The sequence below is a fragment of the Leptonychotes weddellii genome, chromosome 15 (genome assembly GCF_054177405.1).
Source record: "Leptonychotes weddellii isolate Sample4059 chromosome 15, ASM5417740v2, whole genome shotgun sequence".
Taxonomy (NCBI): domain Eukaryota; kingdom Metazoa; phylum Chordata; class Mammalia; order Carnivora; family Phocidae; genus Leptonychotes; species Leptonychotes weddellii.
This window is the reverse complement of record NC_138383.1, coordinates 48563492-48576983: the sequence shown is the minus strand read 5'-3', so window position 1 is coordinate 48576983 and position 13492 is coordinate 48563492. Positions and strand designations below refer to the sequence as shown.

The 13492-nt window shown below is 49.2% G+C and overlaps 1 protein-coding gene across 1 annotated transcript in view; it reads right to left on the bottom strand.

Moving 5' to 3' along the window:
• RPL26 (ribosomal protein L26) overlaps window positions 1–10999 on the bottom strand; it is a 225024-nt gene extending 214025 nt beyond the window's left edge. The window contains exon 1 of the mRNA XM_081805740.1: window positions 10991–10999. The gene's annotated coding sequence lies outside the window, so the exon portion shown is untranslated. The remainder of the gene's footprint in view (window positions 1–10990) is intronic.
• Between the last annotated feature and the right edge of the window lie 2493 nt (window positions 11000–13492).

Here is a 13492-nt window from a genome sequence, read left to right as displayed (position 1 = left end):
GAGGGGATGCTGGACTGTGCTGATGGCCCTAGTCTGGGGTTTTCAGGGGACCCCTGGAGCTGGAGCCGAGGCGGTAGTGGGGGGGGGATTACCCTAAAGGGGAATGACGGGGTTGTTACCGAGGGAATGGGGAATGGAAGTAGGGGAGGGAAAACATCAGATTCCACCTGGAAAGAGATACCAAGCTTTACAGAAACAGAGTGATTTTCCTTCGGATTGGCATTGGGCACTTGCTCTTTTTTTTTTTTTTTTTTTAATCACTGAAGTATAGGTAACAGACAATGTTATATTTGGCACCTGTTCTCTACTGGACCCTTTAAAAAGAGCTGCCCCGACCAGGTGACAGGGTGTCCAGGGCCCATGAAAGCTCTCCACTGGCACTGCCCATCTCCTCCATCCCTGCTCCTTATCCAAACTATCTTTAATTGGTCTCTGATTTGCACTTGTGCACCAAACGTGCTTTGATCTCATCTTTCCTGGCTCACTGTCCCCCTTAGCATCCATGAGCATGGAACACCGGGGCTGTTTACTGCCACTTCCCTGCCCGAGCCTCCATGTCCCATCCCGCGTGCTCACACCCTTGGGCAGAGAGCCTATCTGAGCAGTCAAGAGAGCCCTGATGACATTGTGAGCCCCTCAAGGCAGCCGTACCTGAAACAGCTCCATTGTGGGTAGACTTGGCGTTCTCCATGAAGATATGGTGAAGCCCTAACTCCTGGCACCTGTGGGTGTGACTTTATTTGGACATAGGGTCTTTGCAGATGTAATCAAGTTCATCGGAGGCCCTCGGGTGTCCTTATAAGAAGCACGGACACAGGGCGCCTGGGTGGCTCAGTTGGTTGAGCGACTGCCTTCGGCTCAGGTCATGATCCTGGAGTCCCTGGATCGAGTCCCACATTGGGCTCCCTGCTCAGCGGGGAGTCTGCTTCTCCCTCTGACCCTCCCGACCCTCCCCCCTCTCATGTGCTCTCTCTCTCTCAAATAAATAAAAAAAAAAAAGAAGCACGGAGACAGGGCACCTGGGTGGCTCAGTTGGTTAAGTGACTGCCTTAGGCTCAGGTCGTGATCCTGGAGTCAGGGGATCGAGTCCCGCATCGGGCTCCGTGCTCCTCGAGGAGTCTGCTTCACTCTCTGGCCCTCCCCCCTCTCATGCTCTCATTCTCTCTCTCTCTCTCAAGTAAATAAATAAAATCTTAAAAAAAAAAAAAAAAAAGAAGCACGTAGACAGACACTTAGGGAGAACGCCAGGTGACAACTGGAGGGACGCATCCACAAGCCAAGGATGGCCGATGCCACCAGCAGCTGAGAAAGGCCTGGGACACAATCAGCCCTGAAGCCTCCAGACAGATTGCCTTTGCAAGGAGCTCACCTTGCTGACACCTTGACTTCAGACTTCTAACCTCCAGGACTGCAAGAGAATAAGTGTGTGTTGTTTGATGCCACCTGATTTGTGGTCATTCGTTCAGGCTTCTGCGGAGGAAACCTACACCAATCTTTTAGTCTCTCACAACCAGCACACACTCCCTTCTGACACCAGACATGGGGATTCTCGCACACCAAGCGATTCTCAGGCACCAAATGGGGCATCTTACAATTCAGCTCTGTCCCGGCACTATCTACCCAGAGACCACATCAGACCCCCCCCAGGTAAGGGGTAAGGGCTCAGCAGCCCCCAAGTCTGCCCTCCAGACTGTGGTTCGGATGGACCTGCTGGAGATCGGAGGCTCCAGCGACCCTCCTTGGGTTCAAGCACTTTGCTAGAGAGGCTCACAGAACTAGAGAAACCTTTTATTTACTCGATTACGTTCATTATACAAGGACAGAACTCAGGAACAGCTGAATGGAAGAGATGCAGAGGGCGAGGTATGGGGAAAGGGCTCAGAGCTTCCATGTCCTCCCCAGGCACCTCCCTCTCCCCGAATCTCCATGTGGTCACCAATGGGGAAGCTCTCTGAAGCCCCACCTTTTGGGTTTTTATGGAGTCTTCTTTATAGGCACAATGGATTAAATCTTTGGTCTCTAGCAGTTGGTTCAACCTCCAGCTCCTCTCCCCTCCCCACTAATCACATGATGGGTTGTCCTGGCAACCAGCCCCCATCCTCAGGTGACCTAGGGGCTTTCCAAAAGTCACCTCCTGAATGTAACAAGACACCTTTAAATGGCTCTCATCACTTAGGTAATTCCAAGCGTTTTAGGAGCTTTGTGCCAGGAACTGGGACAAAGACCAAATATATATTTCTTATTGTAAATCACAATTTCACAGCGGCCCTAGCAAACTAATACACCCTCTTGTTTTCTCCCCCTGTCTTGTGAGCCAGTGAATTCCCCGGTTGCTCAAGCAAGTTTCTGTTACTTACCGCTAACATCCTAAATAACACAACGTGTTACCTACTCTATGTGATGGGGACTCAGAGACAAATTAGACCCTGCCCCTACCTTTGAGTCATCCACCCCGTGGCCCTCAGCCCAGCACCATCTAACATTAGTGGGGCCAAAACGAGTGAGGACAAAAAAAAAAAAAAAAAAAAAAATCCAGTGTCGTCCCAGGAAGGCCATATCTTACCCCTGATTAATGGAAGTAATTCACTAGGGACTGCTCAGACTCCGATCAAAAATGTTAATGGCTTCCTGTCCCAGGCTGTATTTCCACCATCTCCTACTATACTTGGCTCCCTCTGCTTCACAGCCTTTGTTCCAGCCACATCCAATTACTAATTAGTCCATAAGGACACCATCTGCGTTCAAAAGTTGTTACTCGCTCACAGTGGCTCTGTCTGCAGAGGAACGCATCCTTCCTCATCTCAGGGTCCTACCCATCCACGGTGGTTTCCTAGGGCTGCTGATAAGTTACCCCAAGCTGGGTGGCTTACACGGACAGAAATTTGTCCTCTCGTGGTCATGGAGGCTACACGTCTGAAACCGGGCTGTGCCCGCTCACCCTGAATGCTCTAGGGGACGATCCTTCCGTCCCTCTTCCTAGCTTCTGATGGCTGCCAGTAATTGTTGGAGTTCCTTAGCTGGTAGACTTATCACTCCCATCTCTGCCTCTGTTCTCACATGCATTCCCCCTGCATATCTGTGTTGGTGTCCAGATGGGGGCCCACCCTAATTCAGTATGACCCCACATCTTAACTTGATCACATACCTGCAGAGACCCAATGTTCACCCAAGGTCACATTCGCAGGTGTGGCGGTTAGGATTTGAGGAAAGCTTTTTGGGGGCATGCTACCTCCTGTGGAGGCTCGAACATCTGGTGCTCCCGAGGAGCCCTGTTGCAGCCTTGTCTCGCTGGCCCCTCAGTGCGGGCACTCATCAATGTCCTTGCACTTGTGAACCACAGGACCGGAATTCAAACCTCGGCTGGATGCTCCAAAGCCCTTGGCTAGTACCTGCTTTACAAGTCAGCAAATAATCGAGACATGTTTGTCATTTCGAATCGGGCTGATGAGGAGGACAGCGGTAAGATGAGAGACAAGAGTGGCTGGGACAGCTTTGAAGCCATCAGAAGGGAATAAAGTTAAAGCAGTCCTAATAAGAACTGAAGTGTTGTCAGTTTCTCTCACCCTCTCTTGCACGTGGCTCATCCGTCCCAGTTCCCCACTTGCAGTAGTCAGAGTGATTGCCCTTGCATCCTCTAGATGGATGAAGCCATCCTCTAGATGGGAGGGTTTTGAAATGCTCTGAGGGCCTGGGAAGAGTCTTTGAGACCCAAGAGGGGCCCCTCTCCAGGTGCCCTATGGGCCTGGAGGCTCAAGGACAGTGAAGAATCCCTCCTCCCTATGACTCCGTGACAGCCTCCAGCCCCAGACTCTGACAGCCCAGTCGAAAACCCAAGATCAAACACGCAGCAGGAAGACCTCTGTGTCAGACGGCCCGGTGGGGCGGTGTGGATCCCATGATGCCTCATGGGAAACCTGGGGCAGGTGACTGGGCCCAGATAGGGCTGCTTCCAGCCCCGAGCGGCGCTCCCTCCCGCCCCTGTGGTCTTAAGCTCGAACAGCAGGGGAGATATTGCAGTCTTCCTCTGAGACAAGAATAACATTGCGGAGACCTACTCTTCCTGAAATAGCTGAGAAATTGTCGCTCAGTTCCTTGACGCCTGTCTTTCAGGGGGAGACTCCTGGAGAGTGGTCCAGGAAAACACAGCTTTGTTCATTGCTCTTCATTAGAATGTTTCAGTTAGACCCCAAATCAGGCTCAGGGCTCCAGGGCGCGGGGCCAGGTTCCTGCAACCTCTCAGTTAGGGTTCCTCTCTGGTGTTTTGGTGGTTCATGCTCAATTGGGCAGTTGATGTAGGGACTGATCCTAAATCAGTGTCTGAGAGCACCAGGCCTCCTTAGGAAAACTACCAAAATGTTCAAGAGGAAAAGGAAATATTAACAGCAATCCTTACATAGCACCGATATGGCCTTCTCAAGAACTATTTTAAGCATTTTACATAGTTAGGTACTGCAGTCCACTGGTAGGATCATCCCAAATATTCTCTGACCCTCCTCGTGGGAGAATTCTATCTCCCCCACCATGTTGACATCAAGCTTAGCCAAGGAAATGTAAATGGAAGAGACATATGTCATTTTCAGGGACAAGTCTAAGAGCCGTTGCATGGATCCACCATCAACCACCGTTCCCCACTGCCCTAACACCAGCAATGTTCCCGACAAGAGCTGCTCTTTCAGTCGGGTCCCAGGGGGGAAAGCCAAAGCCAGCCTGTAATACACATGTGATATGAGCAAGAAATAAACCTGTGGGTTTTTTTTGTAAGCCACTGAGTGTTTAGAGCTGTTACTGTAGCACAACTTAGCCTAGGGTTTTAGCCTCATCCCTACTCCAGGAAGGAGAGAACCGTGGTACCCAGGTATTGTGCAACTTGCCTTAAGTCATGCAACCAGGATTGAAACCCAGACAGCCTGGCCTCAGAGTCCGCATGTCGTCACCTCCGAAAATGTCTTGTCAGTTTCCTGCAAGACTCCTTTAGCTGGCAGGATCCCCATGCACACTCTGTTTTTCTTCATTTCCCAGGGAGGTGATTTAAGAATAATCAGCAGATCATTTGGTCCTCAGGGGCTTTAGAATAGACCAGGTAGATAGACTAGGAGCAATAAAATACAAGTGGTTCTCGAGTGAGCCGGACTCATCGGTATAGAAACAGGAAACAACTTAATTTTTTCCACACCAGAGTCCCTCAGGAATTAAGAAACGATTTCATCATTGGAGATTTAAAATCTGAAATCAAATTTTGCATAAGAACTCTGATCTCTCAGCCATGTAAAACCTTCTCTCCTGCCCCTGGTTTGGGAATTTGCAACAGGGAAGGGGTCACGGGGTGGGCGTGGGGGTTGTCCTGATTTCCTCAGGCTCTTGCAGAATTAGGGTTGGGGGTGGCATGGGGAATGAGAGGCAGGGAGAGTCCTTCTTGGCTTTAGCGCCCTCTGCAAGTGGCAGGTGGTCAAAGGCTGGCTTTTTGGGACAAGGGCCTCTTGTATGAATTCCCCAGAGAGTCTCCCACTGGGGACAGCCCACAGCGAGACTTTCTGACCCGGATAATGATCCACCTGGTTAACCACTAAGGACTTAGCCATCTTCCCCACCAGCTTCTGTATCCAACCTCTGTCTGCTGGGGCAGAGTGTATCTCCACAGAAGACCTTCCTACCCAGAGTCCTTTTTTGGTTAAATAGCTTTATTGGGATATAGTTGACATACAACAAATTGTACATAATTAAAGCATATTACATGGTACTTTTTGACTTCTGAAGGCAGCCAATGAACCAGAACCAAGATAATAAACATTCCACCCCTCCCAAAACTTTCCCCATGACCTTTGGTGATGTCTTTCTCTTGTCCCTCCCCCACCCTTGGGCAACGCTGACCTGCAGATAAGTCTGCATTTTCTAGAATTTTCTACAAATGGCACCACACAGTGTGTACTCTTTGGTGGGCTTCTTTCACTCAGCATCATTCTTTTTAGGTTCTTCAGGGAAGCCCATTTAAACTAATGTAAGCCTGGCCACTTTCCATGGGAAAGCCCACTCACCTGTGTCCTGTCACATGGTCCAAGTGCAGCCCCTCCCAGGCAGCTGCGCCACCTTCATTTTCCAGGTGTGGCAGACTCCGGGGTAAGGCCTCCCTGGGAACATGGCCAGGCTCCCGAAGTACTTGAAGATCCATTTCACTTGGCTCAAGGAAGGGAAGGACACCCCTCCCATGCTTTGCACCCCATCCTGATGACTCTGGTGAAACGTTCCCCATCCCCTGTGCATACCTCAACTCCCCCTGCACGACCTCCAGGGGCTGATGCTCTGAGGGTCCCCCCACCAGCTTCTTGGACCTCTTTAGTGAGTTCTGCACAGAACTCATCATTGGAGATTGAAAATCTGAAATCAAATTTTGCATAAGAACTCTGATCTCTCAGCCATGTAAAAGCTTCTCAGCTGAACCAGAGATGACAAGGATAAGTTGCATGTTAATATCCCGTGTGATGACTTGGAGGTTAAAGGATGCCCTTGTGTAGAAATGCCCCTATAAGGGTCCTGTACCTAATTCCGACATCGGTGTGTGTGTGGTGGAGGAGGGGAACCCCACACTAACAAGCAATTCTCAGACACCAGCTGGGTATCCTACAGTCCAGCTCAATACAGACACTAGCCACAAGACTGCCCCTTTCCCTGTGACTTGAGACACCAACTGCAAGTCCAAGCTATCATCTGTGCTTCTGACTAAACTGCTGGAGATCGGAGGTTCCAACGATCCCCTCCTTGGGTTCGATTAATTGGCTAAGGTGTCTCATAGAACTCAGAGAAACATTTTATTTACTAGGTTACCAGTTTATTATAAAAGGACAGAACTCAGGAAGAGCTGGGTGAGGCGGGTGGGAAGGGGCTCAGAGCTCCCATGTCCTCTCCAGGCACTTCCCTCACCCCGAATCTCCTCTGCCTGTTCACCAACTGAGAAGCTCTCCGAAGCCCGTCCTTTTGGGATTTTATGAAGGCTTCATTACAGAGTCATGTTTGATTAAATTATTGGCCTTTGGCAATTGATTCAAGCTCCAGCCCTTCTTCCCTCCCCTGAGGTGGGGGCGGGACTGAAAGTTCCAACCCCCTAAATCACGTGGTTGGTTGTCCTGGACCCCTGCCTCCCTGACCACACTTTTACCAGGTTCCCCTCTGCAAGTTTTCTAGGACCCCGGAAGCAATGCTCACAAGAGCTACAAATCTGCCCTGATCTCCACTTCCATCCCAACCAGCCCTGTGACTCCGGGTCACTCCTTCACTCCTTTTTACCCAGGACCTTCCCTCCCTTCACCAAAAGCATGGCATGGACCCCTCTCTGGAGTGCCCCCAGCAAGGCTGAGCCAGACTTCTTTAATATTTAACACCAAAAACTTGGAGGTAACGGAAGGGATCGTAGGAAGGGTCTTTTCCCAGAGGTTCCCTTCTTAGGATTGCCAGGTTTAGCAAATAAAAATGCAACTTCAACTTCAAATAAACAGCAAATGATTTTCTTTTTAGTTAAGTATGTCCTGTGCAATATTAAGAAACACGTGATACTTGGGGCTTCTTATGCTAAAATATTATTTGTTATTTATCCGAAATTCAAATTTAACTGAGCATCCAGCATTTTATCTGGGAACCCTGTCCCCTCCTGGTGTCTTTCTGTGGGGCTTGTTCCTGTCCCCCACTGCAGATTTCAATTTAACTTCTCACAGTGGGAGTAAACGGGAGAAACCCTCCCTCCCCAGGGTCCAGGCTTTTCAGTCCACAGGGCTCCAAGAACAAGAAATGGTTTTCCCCTTGGAGAGCCTAAGGCTCTCCTTCCAAGTTCCTATTTTATGATCATGACTGATCATGGGAACATCCATTCCTTTTAGGGGAAACCCCATCCACACCCAGAAGAATGGGCTCTTGCCTTTTGTTCCCAAAGGGCATCAGACCAATATTCTGGAATCAGCACATTTCCTGATGTCTAGATGGCATAATTGTTCTAGGATAATCCAGCCTGGGGGAATTATAAGGGGTGCCTCAGGCCATGCTTGTCTGGCTGCCTTTAGGGGACGTCTGTCAGCTGGCAGTGAAGATAAGCCTCTAGGCATCCTTCCTGGACCCTCTGATAACTGTCCCCAGTCTTGGAGAATACGGGACCACACATCTCCTTAGAAGAAACAATTTCAGACCTGCTTTGCTACAGCTCTGGCCTCGGGGAATTCACTAGTTTATATTATCATGCAGAGAACTGAAACTCCCCGTTACCTGGCAGGTGACACATTCACAGAATCAAAGACCCATTAGAACCGTTTCCCTACATCAAGGTAGCAAGTGGCCCTCGGGTTAAAATCCCAGCTTCAACCTACACGAGAGGACAGCCTGTGCCTTTGAAATGTTGGTTTTCCCCGCACAGAACCATCAAACTTGCTTCAAATCTAGGAGTTAGTCTTACCCAAGACATCACCTGCTCCCCCACCCCCGTAGACACCACTGGTGATTCATCCAGTTGATAGATTTCTTTAATCTTTGAAGGCCTTGCTAGGTTTTTTGATTCAAAACATAATGGCGCTTCACATTTACGGCGCTGTCGGCACCCAATTCTTCAAAAACAGGTAAGTTTTCCAGATAACTGAGGCTCATCTTTACAAAGACCAATACTTTGTTCATTTTAATTTCGTTTTGATTGGGGTCTGTCAAAAATGTCACAGCACGGTGCTACGTGGCTTTTTAAAAGTTTTTTCTGTCTCCTTTAACCCCAGGCAACCAGATGGTTTACCTCTGCTGCTAACTCGGCTGTCTTTAGCAGCCCCCTCTCCATCACCCTGTTGAGAAGGATGTGTTAAAAAAAAAAAAGTAAATAGAATTTCCAGGGCTCCTAAACACTTTTCTCACAGATCAAGCTCTGGTCTTTAGTACGGGACTTTGTGAAGGTTATTCTAGAGGCTCTAAGGGTTTTGTTTTGCTCTGTGGCTTAATTTTACATTTCCATCATTTTGAAAGGTTAACATTTCTTCCCTTCCCGATCAGGGAGATGTTATTATCACGAAATCTGCAAGTTCCTTTAGAATGAGCTAGGGCAGGCTATAAAAGTTAGAGCCGTTGCCAAGGGAACCAGGGAAAGCTTGCTTCATGTATAAACCTGGTTATTATATTTAAAATTCAAGTAGCAGCCAGAGATTCCTGACCAGGAGAGGGAAAACCTCTGCTTTTGAAGAAGAAAGTGGGAAATCACTCCTGTCTCCAGACAGGACAGTCCCTGAGGCTCATCATTTGTGGCCTCGGGAGACAAATGTAGGTGAGTGCTCTTTCCTTTGTGTTTCTAACGGTGGAAGAAAAGGCAAGGCACCCTTCCATTAGGGACCAGGAAGAGGGAATACCTGCACCCTTGTCCTCCCTCTTGGCGGCTTGCTGATTGGGGAGGGAGGGGCAGTCTGCAAATATGACACCAGCTCTAGAGATCTAAAGGACAACTCTGAGACAGGGAGAACTGTCCCCAGGAGCCTTTGGATCCCAAAGCATGAAGGTTAGGAAAGAGCTAAGTATCGTTTTCCCCCTTAAAAGGAAATAGGTCTTAAAAAGATTAAGAAATTGAGATTGAAGGAAAACAACATTACGTTGGCCATGCTGCATGCTGCTATCTCCTCCCCAGACTGCCCCCCCTTCCCCTCCACACTCCATCCTAATGCCACATCATGTGGGAGGGGGGCCACACTAAGTCCGAGAATCTCAGATTGCAAAAGATCATCAGGTTCATCACCCTTAATTAACTGCTGCAGAAACTAAGGGCCACAGAGGTCCTCATCAGGGAGGAATGTGAGTTCTAACTCCTGACCTGGGATGCTTTTCCAGCGAAGCATTTAAGGCAGGAATATCCCTGGAGAATGTTCTCGCTTCCTAGCGCTCCCTCAGAGCTCTAAAGAGCACTGTTTCCAAAGTGTGTTCCACAGAACACTAGCCCAAGAGATGCTCCCGCAATCGCTTCTGGGTATATGCCCCCAAAGGATTGAAAGCAGGGACTCAAACAGACCCTTGTACGCCGATGTTCACAGCAGTGTTACTCGCAACGGCCAAAAGGTGGAAACAAGCTGAGGGTCCACGGAGGGAAGAAAGGATACGTGAAATGTGGTACATGCATATAATGGATATGATGCATTTTCCTCCTTAAAAAGGAGGAAAATTCAGACACAGATGAACATCAGGGACATTCTGCTGAGCGGAAGAAGCCAGTCACAAAAGGACAGATACCGTAAAATTCCACTTACAGGAGGTTCCTAGAGACTCAGATTTATAGACACAGAAAGGAGAATGGTGTTGCCAATGGCTGGGAGGGGGAGGGGAGTTGCTGTTTCATGAGTAGATTTTCCATCTGGGAGGATGGAACAGTTCTGGAAAGGGATGGTGGCGATCGTTATACAATGTGAACGTACTTAATACTCATTTCTCCTTGTGTATACCTTACCGCACACGTACAGAGATGCTCCCCTACTTAGTGGTATCACCGAACCCACCAGCCTGAGGGGCTCTGCATCCTCCCCCCTGCAACCCCCTCACCCACGGCTTCAGCCCTGGCGAGGCACAGAGCATTCATAAAGGACTCAGAGAGATCCTAAATCAAAGACTGTTTAATTCAATTTCATCAAGCATTTCCTCAACTGAATACAGACCCTTTTATTTTCACGGGACGCTATTCATAGCCTGCATGATGGTGCACACTCCGGAAACTGCTGGTAAAGAGCTTCATAGCTGCTCCAAGTACTTCTATCGCTGCCAGCAAGCCCTAAAGATAGTCCTTAACTGTTAGACCTCAGTAATACTTACTGATCACAGTACAGTCAGTGAGCTTATGAATTGTCCCCACTTTACTGCTGAAGAAACTAGGGCTCAGAAAAGTCCAGCCCTGGCTCGAAGCCGCACAAAGCTACTCTGCCAAGATCAGAGACAGAGACGAGCCAGAACCCCTGTTTCTTAAACCCTGGTCTGGAGCGTGGCCCCCAACCCCCATGCGGATCACCTGCTGCCCCTTCTGGGTGCCTGGATGTGTGGGCAAGTTCACCGAAGAGCCTCAGAGTCCCCGGGGCTGCTTATCAGCAGGTGGGAGACACCATGGGTGACAGAAAGACCCCAGCATCGCAGGCTCCCTGTTCCTGACACCACAGAGCCCCTAAAGGCCAGTGCTCCCAGCCTCTCCTCCAAAACAGGGCAGGGGGAGTTTGGAGACATCCCGTCCCCTCCAGCAATTCCTGAATTTTCCTGAGATAAGACTTATTGGGGTGCTGACTAAAATACAGAGGCCAGTGAACTAAGTTAAACAGAGAAAAACACTGCACAATCTCACTTCTATGTGGAATCCAAAAAAACCCACCAAACTCCTAGGAACAGAGATCAGATTCGGGGCTGCCAGAGGCGGGGGTGGGAGGTGGAGGAATTGGGTGAAGGTGTCCAAAGGTACAAACTTCTAGCCCGAATACAGGCAAGTTCTGGGGATGTCATGGACAGCGGGACTGTAGCTAACCATGCCGTAGACAGTAGGTCCTAAAATTTCTCATCGCAAGGAAAACAGAAGTTTTTTGGTAACTATTTAAGGTGATGGGTGTTAACCTACTGTGATAATCATTTTGCAACATATACGTACATCACGTCCTTATGCTGTACCCCTTAAACGTACACCGTGCTGTATGTCAATTATATCTCAATAAAATGGGGTAAATAAATAGTACTTCAGCATCCTTATCTATTAAAAAGTTAGATAAATAATAAAAGAAGACACAGATTCTCAGGCCCCTTCCCTGGAGACTCTGACTCAGTAAGTCTGGGGCAGGACTTGGGAAGGTTTGAGCATCCCCGACCTTAACACTAAAAGGATCTCCTCTGGCTTAGTTCTCAGATAGGAGTTTCCACCGAGGTAAAGTGATTGTCCAGATCCACACAGCTACTTTTTCTAGCTGCTTTTAAAACAGACACAGAAGCAGAATACTCCTTTCCTCCAGGAAACATACAAGCTTGTTAGTTTTTGGATACAAATCCATCTGTAGGCTCCCCTCTATCCCTCCCAGCAAACCACCCCGTTCCATCCCTCCTGGCCCAGGGGAGAACATCCCTCTCTCTAGGCTTCCCTGGGAGGTCCAGCCACCCCAGGAAATGTCCTGGCTGCCATCTTCCTTGCTGCAGACCCAATTCTGCCTGCAGCGTTGACCCAACGTGCTTCCTGCCGGCTGATGGAGACCACATGGTGTTTGGCTCTGCTCGCCCACCCCACTTCCTCCTGAGCACACAACTATCTCAGGCTCTAACTATGCTGCAAGAGGGAGGTGGCAGCCTGGAGTTCTCCCCCTCCCTAAGAGCTCACCCCCACCCACCCCAGCTGCAGAACCTGAGCCCCAGCCCGACACAGGACGCCGGAGATGGATGAGCCGCGACGAGGCTGGGCACACACACAGCATTCTGTGGTCACTTGGCAGAGCCTCCTTGGAGAGCAGATGGAAAAGTCTGAGGACACTCAATTCTCCAAATTCCTTTTCTGAGAGCTCTACCCCAGCTCAGCCTCAACAAGTTAGAGTCTTTTCGGATGAGTTTCAACCCAGCTCCTCCCCACCCGTATGGACACCAATTTTCTTTCCTTCAGCTCACAGGAGGGGGGTAGCTGAGAGATCCATAGATAACTGGTATGCTGCGCACACACACACACACACACACACACACACACAGGCCATCCGGGGGGGGGGGTGTCTTAATCTGTGGATTTTTCCCGTAAAAAAAACATGGGGGGGGGGGCGCCTGGGTGGCTCAGTCGGTTAAGCGGCTGCCTTTGGCTCAGGTCATGATCCCAGGGTCCTGGGATCGAGCCCCACGTCAGGCTCCCCGCTCGGTGGAGAGCTTGCTTCTTCCTCTCCCTCTCCCTGCTGTTCTGCTACTTGTGCTCTCTCTCTCTCTGTCAAATAAATAAAATCTTTAAACAAACAAACAAACAAACAAACAAACATGGGGGATATAAGAATACCTAGAATTTGACCCAAGAATGTATAATTTGATCTGTATTGCTAAATCACTTTCCAGAAAGGTTGCATCCATTTACATTTTGACGTAAACCTAGCAGAGTGCCTGCTTCCCTACTCTCTCTTCAATATTGCTTATAGGAGGGGTGCGTGGCTGGCTCATCGGTGTGACTCTTGATCTCGAGGTCGTGAGTTCGAGCCCCACGCTGGCTGTGGAGGTTACTTAAAAATAAATAAGTAAACTTAAAAAAATAATGCCTATTGCAACATTTTTTTTTTTAAAGATTTTATTTATTTATTCATGAGAGACAGAGAGAGAGAGAGAGGTAGAGGGAGAAGCAGGCTCCCAAGGAACAGGGAGCCCGATGTGGGACTCGATCCCAGGACCCTGGGATCATGACCTGAGCCGAAGGCAGACGCCTAACCATCTGAGCCACCCAGGCGCCCCTATTGCAACATTTTTAAAGGCATCACCAGTTTGACAAAGTATCTCAGTTGTCCTGATTGCCAATTCTGTGATT